Below are 9831 nucleotides of genomic sequence, written 5' to 3'. Positions count from 1 at the left end.
TTTATGCATATATATGCATATGCATTTATATATATGTATGTGTATGTATATACATACATATATAAACATATATAATCTGTATATCTATATAAATACAAATATAAATGCATGCATACATATACATATATGCATACAGATGCATGTTATTTACATGAAAGTTTAAAAAACACTCATAAAAGCAAAGCTAAAAAGCCACCTCATTACAAACAGAATGGCTTTAACTTAAACGAGGGCGAGATCTATTGCATTTTCAATGCTTGTTTACTTTGGTTCCATCAAGAAGGCATTCAGATGTGTCACACATTTGCCATAAATTCTGAATGTTAGCACTCTAGTTGCTCATTAGATCACTGTAGTAAAGCTACTGCTCACCAGGGAAGTCTGCTGCTGGTATTCAAAGTGCATGTTTCAGTCTGCATGTCAGAATTTCTTTATTGAAATAGAAGAGGATTTTAGAAGTCACTCAAAATGATCCCTAATTTTTCTTTCTGAAGCACTAATCATACTTTCTATGGCAAAATTAACCCCCTCATTTTGTTCCTTTTTAAATTAAATGTTTTCAGACTTACCACTTCATTCCAATCAAGATGGCTTCTGGTGTGCCATACTTTTGTCATAAGTAAGACTGTTAGCGCTCTAGTTGTTCTTTAGAACACTCTGGGACATTCTGTCATTGGGCTATACTTGGGCGACATCTGGGTGATATTTGGGCTACATTTAGGCTCTTTTGCCTCTGGTGGCCATCTTGGGAGACTGTATGTCAGAATTTTTTAATGAAATTGAAGAGGATTTGAGAAGTCACTCAAAATGTGCCCTAATTTTTCTTTCTGCAGCACTAATCATACTTTCTATGGCAAAATATACCCCCTCATTTTGTTCCTTTTTAAATTAAATGTTTTAAGAGTTACCACTTTATTCCAATCAAGATGGCTTCAGGTGTGCCATACCTTTGTAATAAGTAGGACTGTTAACGCTCTAGTTGTTCTTTAGAACACTCTGGGACATTCTGTCATTGGGCTATACTTGGGCTACATCTGGGTGATATTTTGGCTACATTTGGGCTCTTTTGTCTCTGGTGGCCATCTTGGGAGACTGCATGTCAGAATTTTTTTATGAAATAGAAGAGGATTTGAGAAGTCACTCAAAATGTGCCCTAATTTTTCTTTTTGCAGCACTAATAATGCTTTCTATGGCATAATATACCCCCTCATTTTGTTCCTTTTTAAACTAAATGTTTTAAGAGTTACCACTTTATTCCCATCACGATGGCTTCAGGTGTGCTATACCTTTGTAATAAGTAGCACTGTTAGCGCTCTAGTTGTTCTTTAGAACACTCTAGGAGGCTGCAGTAGAACACAAAGGAATCAACTGACAGTCTCTGTCCTTGTTGGATGTACATGTTTTACTGAGAATGTCAGACTTCATTCTCACATGACTGAGAAAGATAATGTGAATTTACAGAAAATATGCTTTCAGTTTAGCTTATAGATCCCCTTCCAAACCACTGTGGGAAAATCATGAGATATTAGTTTTCTTTCAAACATGATTCATGATATCACAGCAGAAGGCTTTTTCACATGGTAAAATCACCTTAGAACACACCACAATTCCTAAAATGAGTATGGTACCATCAACAAATGATTTATAATGTAACTAAAGTCCTAAAACCCTCTATTAACTACAATGCTTTTTAATGAGGTGCTATCATGTATATTGGTCCCAAGATGGCTGCCAACACTTCTTGGATGAAGTGCTGACAGCCAATCAGCTCAGATGTGTGGTTAGGCTCCGCCCAGATATATATATATTTTTTAACCTAAATTACTCAAAATCCACTGGAGCACATATCTTGAGACATAGCAAAGGCACATCGGGCTACCAGTCCCTACAATTTTGCCAAGTTTTGTGGAAATCCATTCAGCCGTTCGGGCTAAAAGTGAGTCCAACCGCCCTAAGGAAATTAACATGGGGAAAACACGTTTTGGGACCCCCCTTTTATCTCGGCCCCCGCTTGACGAATCACCCCCAAACTTTCAGGGAAGGAGCAGAGCGGAGCGGGTCATCTTCTTTGAGAAATTTGCGAAGATTCGTCCACCGGCGCCAAAGTTACTCCCAATAGAATGTTGCGGATTTCCTATCGAAATCAATCCTAACTATAACTACCTACTGGCGACCGCCAGTAGGTGATATATATATATATATATTTATATATATCAATACAAGTCTCCAGATAACGCACTCTCAAAGTATTTAGTGCTCCAAAGAAAATTCTTTATTGCTCGCTACGCGTTTCGGTAAATTAATGCCTTAATTGGGGCTGGGAGGGAAAATGGGAAAGATGTTGGTGAACATGAAATATGGAGAGAGAAATCTCAGCAAATTAGTGTGATGAAGTTGGAAGTAAGAGGCAAATACTGAAACCAAATTAGAGCAAATGTTGTGTAGAGAGGACTCGTCTTTCACAGAAGTGAGAGAATAACAGAGATATGATGGGAAATATGTGAACTATAGTAATGAGAATTGGTAGTGGGAGAGAACAGGTAATAGAACTATGTGCATAAGAGAGAGAGTTGTTTATAAAAGTGTGGTTAAGAGGTGAACTGCGAGAGGAGACCACATCACAGGGTCATGTAGAAAACTGTTGAATTGATGATTATTACATAAAAAGTTGAACTTTAGATAGCAGATATAGAGGTGAGAGGGATCCTGAGGCAGAGCTGTGAGAGGTCGAGGTGGGTAATGGAATGGACATGGGGTGATATAAAGGTATGAATGGAAAATCACCAGAGTCAAAGGTCCCAAGACATCACTGTCGGGAAGATATCAAAGGCCATATGATGTAACTTCCTGTGATGTCCTTGGGTTCAAAAAGGCATGTAATGACACTTCCGCTACCCGTGGCATTTTGGTGAATCGACGTCCTTAGTGGGTTAATGTTTCTACAGCAAACTTGTGAAAGATGCAGGTCACATGCTCTGTGTGGCTAAATGCACCTGCTGTTAAGTAGAGCTCTTTTTGAAACCTGCTAGTAACAGGGTGGAATTTCAGAAGGGGCATTTTCTTTTCCAATTTCAATAAACGCGAGCACCTGTTATTTACAGAGCCAAGAAGCTCAAAGTACCGAAATCGTCATTGCAGTTGGTAACTTTAAGGGGAAATGACGTGTGTCATGACTGCTCTAATTGCAACAGTGACATCTTCATTCCGATGCCATCCCTGCCTCGGCACCCACCATATAATTAATCCACTTTCTTAAATAAATCACCCCCCCCCCCCCTTTAAAGCAGAGTTTGCGCCTGTCGACGTTAATGGGATCATCGTCTTAAAATCTGGAGTTTACAATCCCCACCTCCACAGTAGGATCAGCGGCTTGACGGCCCTGGTGTCATATAGGCAAATAATGAGGGCCGTTTGAGAGAAATTCTTTAAGTCCAGCTCATCCTGGCTTAATGATGGTTAAACAGAAACCAATAAAGCGGCAGGGTGTCACAGCGAGAGAGGCCCTAACTGAAAACAAGGGGGCGGGGAAGGCCTCCCCTTTCCTAGTCAAGCCATGGACGCTGGGTAATGGCGGCCGAGGCCTAGGCATTTCTTAACGGAGAGCTAGAGCTCGGGCGGGAAGGGTGCTGAGCTGCGACGTTTGTGTTTTGTTTGGGGGGGTTGTTGCATAAACTGCTCCCCAGCGGCCCCATTGCCCCCCGGGTGAAAGGAACAAGGCCTTTAATGAGAGGAGGATTAACAGACAAGGGAGTGAGAGCTCAATACAGTGTGTGCATGCGCGTAATTGGATTGGGCCTTAATGAATGGCTGCCTTACACGGCGAAGCGGCCCTCCATGGAAGCGAGGCCTGTGTGCCGGTGGTGCTACACCCCCCCTCCTCACCCGCGCGTAGCCGAGCAGGTATTAGAGGGGATCAGCTATCTCATTAAGGGCTTAGGCTATTTGTTCTAGGCACCCCCTTTGTTGTCCTAAACACTCTGCGCAGCTTCCTCAAGAGCTTAAACAGTTAGTGGAATCCTTTCCCTTCTGCCTCCCTGCGGCCTACGGTACACTTTACTTTCGCTGCCCTCCTGATCCGGAAGAAGTCCGAAGCTGAATACACACATATATACAATGCCATATTGGCTGGCAGTAGCCCTGCTTCTGATACCTATTTTACTTTTACCCTTTTGTGTCTATATTGAAATGTGTGGTGGTACAAAACGAGACACCCTCGTAGCTTGAATTAATTGTATTATTCACCGGGCTAAAAATATTGAAATGCAATGCCTGCAAACTTGCCACATTTTGGGTTTATTTCTGCTTAAAAAGGTACAAAATTCGAAAATACAGTGATGTTCTGTAGACTTCTGTCGAGTGGTGTTCAAGATTTGATAAATGTCCTCATCTAATGTTGTTGACAATTTTTATTAGGTACACAACAAACTGATTTTCTATTGACATTTAAACAATATGAATGAGGACGACGCAATAACTATCTCGCTGGGATGTGGACTCCCCAACCGAAGGGTAATGCTCAAGTCATAACAGCGATGCTGAGCTATATTGACGATTGATATAGGAAATAAAAGCTGGATGAAATGATACGAGAAAACACAATGACTCAGACTAAGCCCAACTATAGCTCACAGAGGATGATGCTGGAGCACTAGCATTTTGAAATCTTATTTAAGGTTGCAAATGCTCGGATAGCTGCTAATTTAAATTATGTAAAAAATGTCAATAACAAATTCGGTTACATTTTGGTCATATAGAAAAAAAGTTACTTTTGGGAATCTTAAACAGGGGCATAAGAAGAGCAAGAGTTAACTACTGAACTTTCACAACCCCTCTGCATCTTCATTTAAATGCATTAATGAGAAAAAGAAAACACTTCTTTTCGTGTAGACCAAATCAAAAAAACAATATTCGTGGACAGGAACGCACACATTTTGAATGGTCTGGTCCTAAAAGGTGGCTGCGGGACTGCAATGTGCGGTGCAACATGTTATTTATTGAAATATCACTGGCAACAAGGGAAACTACATTTACATGAAGGAATATGCAGTGTTTTTTTATGCAAGCTTAGGTTTACACATAATTCCAAATATTAGCCATTTATGTAGATTGTGGAGCTTACTGATTTGCCCCCAAATGCAGTTCCACCACTACATCCGCACGCAAACATTCAATACAAAATTCCCCAAATACCAAAATACCATATGGATTCTCTCTCTCTCTCTCTATGACCTGTTCTTAAAATATGTAGATGGTAGCTTGAAGGTCATTGGTTTGCACGCAAAGACATAGTTTAAATTGATCATCACAAATGTCCCGTTTTTCATAGGAAAGCCAATTATCTATAAATTTACAACTATCGCATATTTTTCATATTTTTTGTATGAAATTTGCAAGACTTGCAACAAAAACAAGCATTGGAAATGCAGCCATGGCCCGTGGAGGGAGTTTCGGTGGGGCAGAAAGGCGGGGCTGGGGAGGGGCAAGTTGGGAGGTGCTAAAAACCGGAATATGGATAATTGGAGGTAAGTAAACAATTTATTAAATAAAACGAATTTCGTACAACGCCCTGCATCGCAAAATGCAATGCAGCGTGCGCTACGAAATTCGTTTAATTAATTAAATTGTTTACTTACCTCCAATTATCCATGTTGCGGTTTTTAGCACCCCCCACCCTGCCCCTCCCTCGCCCCGCCTTTCTGCCCCACTGGAACTCCCTTCCTGGGCCGCGGCTGTGGAAATGCCATAGGTCTCGCATTTGCTCGAGTTAGAGATATTGGTGTTGTAAATGACAATGTATCTGTGTTATGGAGTGTATGTATGTGGTGTGTAGTGGAATTATATGGGTTGGATTGGAATTGTTGTGGAATTGTGAGGCGTGGAACTGTGTGGGGTGGAGTTGATTTGTGTAGTGCAATTCTGTGGCATGGTGTGCAGTGGACTTATGTGGATAGTAAATATGTGGTATTGAGTGTACTGGAATTATATGGAGCGGGATTGTGTGTTATGAAGTGTAATTATGTGGAATGGTATTGTGTGTTGTAGTGTGGTATGTAGTGGAGTTTAATTATGTGGTGTGCTGTTGAATTATGTGTCATGATGTTGAAGTGTGTGGTGTATATTGGATGTATGTAGCATGTTGTGTAATTGTGTAGTTGAGATTAATTATGTGATTTGGTGTCATATTATGTGGTGATTGGAGAACACAGGGAGCGATCACATGAACAGGACACATATTAGGGACACAGTGGAAAGTAGATGTGATTTAAGAAAAAAGTGTTCACATGTTAAAGAAATACACTTTTCTGACTTTTGAAGAGAGTTTGCCATATTTTACATGGTCTTGCTGCATAATTTACATGGCAGACATTTTCAGGGCTCGGATCTGTGCATTTGCATTTGTAAAACCCTCAATTGACACAAATGAAGGAAAGCTCAACATTTGTTTAATTATGCGGGCACCGAAAGAGCAAGTGCCTTGAGGCACAGCGTGAAGGGGGTGGGGGGGGCAGCCAATAGAGTGACAATTAGTAGAAGGCTGGATTTATGTGGCATAATGTTGTTTAATATTGTGTGCATTGCTATTATGTGGTGTGGAGTGGAATTATGTGAGTTGCAGTGGAATTGTTTGTTGTGGAATTGTATGGTGTTGTGTGCAATTATGTGTTGTGGAATTATGTGGCATGGTGTGCAGTGGAATTATGTGGAGTGGGATTGTGTGTGATCTAGTGTAATTATGTGTAATGACATTGTGTGTTTTGGAATGGCATGTAGTGGAGTGGAATTATGTGGCGTGGTGTTGAATTATGTCGCACAATGTGGAATATTGTGGTGTAGAGTGGATATATGTGATGTGTGGTGGAATGATGTGTTGTGGAGTGGAACTATATGGTTTAGTGTGGAAATGTGTGGTGTGGAATTGTGTGGCTTTGAGTGAATTTATGTTGAGTGGAATTATGTGGCATGGTGTGGAGTGTATCTATGTGGAGTGTTGCTATGTGGCATGGACTGGATTTATGTTGAGTGTAGTTAAGTGGTATGAAGTGGAGTGTAATTATGTGGAGTTGAATTATGTGGTGTTATGTAGAATGTAAATATAATATGTGGTGTGGAATTGTGTGGCATTATGTGGATTTATGTGGTATGATGGCGTGGGTGGAATTATGTGGAGTGCAATTATGTGGATTGGAGTAGAATTATGTTGCATGGAGTGGTATTATATGTAGTGTCATTATGTGGCATGGAGTGGAATGATGTGGAATGGAATTGTGTGTCGAGGAATTATGAGATGTTGAAATTTGTTCTGTGTAGTGGAATTATGCAGTGTGGTATTGTGTGTTGTGGAATTGCATGGCACTTAACTGCGTGGTGATGTGTTGAATTATGTGGGTTTTTTCTTGTTTACTGACCTCTTTTATTGAAGGAAGAGTGGCAGCTTTTCTTGAATTATCCTCTAATACTACCCTATGTGAATGACCACCTGTATGTCATCTGCTGGGCAGTTTCAAAACTAAGGCGAGGCAAACTAGGCCGTTCATTCTTCTGACAACAGAATCCTAGTTTAGATGGGGATTACTTTTGCATCCGGAATGTTCGATTACATGGCTTCCGATAAATATGCTTTGAATGCATAGCACTCCTATTTGGGGCCCATCGGGAGACGGGGAGGGGAAAGACCGACCGGAGACAATATAAGGTGTGACAAAGGCCGCTTTATTGGGAACAGGTGCAACTTAAACAATACCACATCCTTGGCCTTTGCCGTACAAAACTAGACCTAACTAAATATACATATTCCTGCCAAACCCCCACCCCCACCCCTAAAATGTTCCCCCACAAACAACATATACATAATTACCAACTACCCAAACGCCTGCCTCAACTGTTTAACCACTTGCCATATGTACACTCCCTCCCCCTCTGTCCAGGAAACCACATTCCTCCTATCCTACCCCCCCCTTAAACTTGGAAAAGCGCCACCTCCAGACCATCTTACCAGCACCTGCCCCAGCGACATCAGACCCCGGACAACCTAACCAAAAGCGCACCTGCTCCCAGCAAAACCCCTCCTGAACAACCCCCAGGACCAATGAAAACCCCCGCTCAAAACCACCTGCAAACCCCTGGCAACATAGGGCGGGTGGGAGGGCAAAAACTCTCCTGCCTGCACTCGGCTGCTGGGTCACTGTCCCCAAAATGGTGGCCAGTGACCCAACATGGCCGTTCTTATACCCCCCAGCCCAAAGGTAGCCCAAGGCAGCCCAAAGTCCCCCCTAACAGCCCAACCAGGTTTCCTGTCCCCAGTCAATACCTTCCCCTCCCCTTCCTCCCGGGGCCCCAAAATTCCCCGGGGGGCGAGCCTCCCTCCGGTCGGCCACCCCCCCCAAAGCCCCACTACAATTAGAAAACGATGAGTCATACTCTTCAGGATGAAAGTGCGACGATGTGTCTTCAAGTATTTTTCCAGTTTTAACAAAAAACATGCCCATCCAATTAACCTATTACCGGCCAGACAATATTGGAAAAATCTCTGACGTGTCTGACTTGGAAATAACTTGCCTCCTTCTGGATCTGAGCGCCGCAAGTACGCAGTTTGAGCTGTACAGGTAAATGGTAGTGCCAAACAACTTTCTGAAAGCTAAAACATCAGTCTGCAAAGCACCGACCATAGCTTCCATTCTGCTGCAGTCCATTCTCATGCATGCAGCTAACGGACATTGCCTTTTTGTTCTGAAGAGGAGTACAAGGCCAGTCAGTATAGTACTGCCTTAGTTTTAATTCTTGGGATGGCTGGGACCTCCAACAGTATCTATACTGTGTGCCAATGTGACAACTGCCCGTTCCATGTAATGCGCTTCGTCAAGGGAGTAGGCACTATATACATTGAGTGTAGTACACAGCAGCATTTTGTGAACTGGAAAGTTTAGTATCTAAAAATTAAATACAAAAATTAAAATCAAATCGTCCTAGCGGTGACGCCCTTCCAGATCTCCCAGGCTCAGCCGATCATATTCTGCAGGGGGCCCGATCATTTTGATTTATGCCATGGAGGAATCCTGACGTCCTGACTATACCGCATTGTGTGATCTAGTGCTGTCAAGGGAGCAACTCAGGGATGAAATGTAGGGGCTGAATTGAAGACTTAAAATGTGTTGTTGTTGGAATTTAACCCTAGCACCCCCATTACACAGAATAACCTCCTTATAAGTAGTAATGGGTGGGGACGGCATGACCATATGCCGAAGCTGAACACGCTTACATTAAACTATGCTTTTAGGGGAGATTAAGTGAAGTCGACCGGCGGGTGGTGTTGGTGGGGGGATGATTGGGAGCCGTCTGAGAAATGCGATCTCAGGGGATCATTTTTAAAGAAAAATTGCGTTCGGGATGAAACAAAAGTGCACACAATCTACGAGCGGAAATGCAGGAAGTGATATTACTGCCTGTTAAAGTACCACTTCTGCTTGTTGTAGGATTCCCGTATCGGAGCCATCCACAGCCCAGTCCACGAAGCCTACGTTTGTGGGCGGGGGAGGGTGAAGAGTTGACATTGGAGCTGCATTTAATTCAAAGTTAGCACAACAGATGGCTATTTCCGCCACAGCAGAAGGAAATTAAAAGAGTGTGAAAAATGCATGATGATTGTTAAAGGGGTAGTCTAGCCATTACCAGCAACTGCGAGAAAGTAAGAAACAAAGTGACCAAAAAAACAGGCAACAGCAAAAACGGGCAGGAAAGGAAGATAAAAATAGTTCCACAAAACACAGATGAAGCAGCAAGGAGTAAAGATAATGTAGTTAGGCAGCGCTCTGTGGGAGGAAATGAATGACAAAA

Source organism: Lissotriton helveticus, chromosome 5_1 (assembly GCF_964261635.1).
Source record: "Lissotriton helveticus chromosome 5_1, aLisHel1.1, whole genome shotgun sequence".
Classification (NCBI taxonomy): Eukaryota; Metazoa; Chordata; class Amphibia; order Caudata; family Salamandridae; genus Lissotriton; species Lissotriton helveticus.
Note: the sequence above shows the minus strand (reverse complement) of the source record.